The 1196-nt window shown below is 37.1% G+C and overlaps 1 protein-coding gene across 1 annotated transcript in view; it reads left to right on the top strand.

Moving 5' to 3' along the window:
* The window catches only part of LOC117172613 (zinc transporter 1), a 34584-nt gene that overhangs the window by 31138 nt on the left and 2250 nt on the right, over window positions 1-1196 (top strand). The window lies entirely within an intron of this gene.

Consider the following 1196-nt stretch of genomic DNA (forward strand, 5'->3'; position numbering starts at 1 on the left):
TTATCGTTGATGGATTACGTAGTCATGACTATGCAAGGGTGGGAGAATACGCAGATACTCGCAGTGGAGAGGAGGGTAGAATCAGACCATCAGTCATTAGGGTTGTTGCATAAGGTGAACAACGGCGGAAGGCAAGTTGGAGAAGAAATGTCGTTAGGGAAGGGAGTGAGCTGGACAAGGGAGGCGATAGAGAAGTATCAAGAGCAGTTACGGAAGGTACGCTTTGAAGAGGAGTTGGTAGAAGAGATATGGAAGGATTTGAATGAGAAAGTGAAAAGGTGTGTACAAAAGAAGATATTTAGAGGAAGAAGACTAAAGGAATGGTAAGGCCGTGGTGGGACAGGGAATGTAAAATGATCAAAAGGAAAGTGAAGGAAAACGGTAGGATGTTTGGTAAGATGGTGAAGAAGAGAGGGAAGAAAGAAGAGGAATGGAAAAGAAAAAATTATATGTAGTGTGACGGGGCATTATAGACCACGCACAAAAGCAGAGTAAAATAAATATGAAATGTATACTTAGCTGTCTAGTCGCTAGGAAAAGAGCCCAGAGTAGCAAACCTTGTTACATGTCCGGATAATCTGGAGATACTACCACCCAGTGATCCCAGATCTGAAACGATACGTGGTCCAATACGATGACACGTCTATGTCCGTGTGAATATGGTAGGAGACGATATAAATGCCTGGGTTGCGCGCGCAACCCATTTATCCTCTTCCGAATTTGAAAACTCGAAGGTGCACGATTGCCTGTCGGAACACTTCGGCGGTTCTATTTATATCTCTATTTGCTTCGAAATAAAATGAAGAGATTGGGATTTTAATATTTCCAGATTTCGATGCTGGGCAGACGTTTCTCATGGTTTGAATACTTCGCGCGCCTCTTTAATGCGTGTATTTTGAGGTTACGTTACTTATATATATATATACGTTATACATATTATTAATTATACGATTATAATTATGTCATATTATAATAGTCTTATTTAAATCTTGATCCGCATTTGAAAGAAATTAAAGAAATTATTTTGTTAAAAATGTAACTATTTTGTAAAAAAGTCCTCTTTTCTATAAAAAATTCAACTACTTTGTTAAAAATTTTATTTCTTTTATTTGAAGGTTCATCTTTTTCGTTGAAAATACATTTTTGAAACTGACAATTAATCTATACCATTTTTGGTTAAAAAATCATGTATTTTG

This window comes from Belonocnema kinseyi, chromosome 5 (genome assembly GCF_010883055.1).
Source record: "Belonocnema kinseyi isolate 2016_QV_RU_SX_M_011 chromosome 5, B_treatae_v1, whole genome shotgun sequence".
Lineage (NCBI taxonomy): Eukaryota > Metazoa > Arthropoda > Insecta > Hymenoptera > Cynipidae > Belonocnema > Belonocnema kinseyi.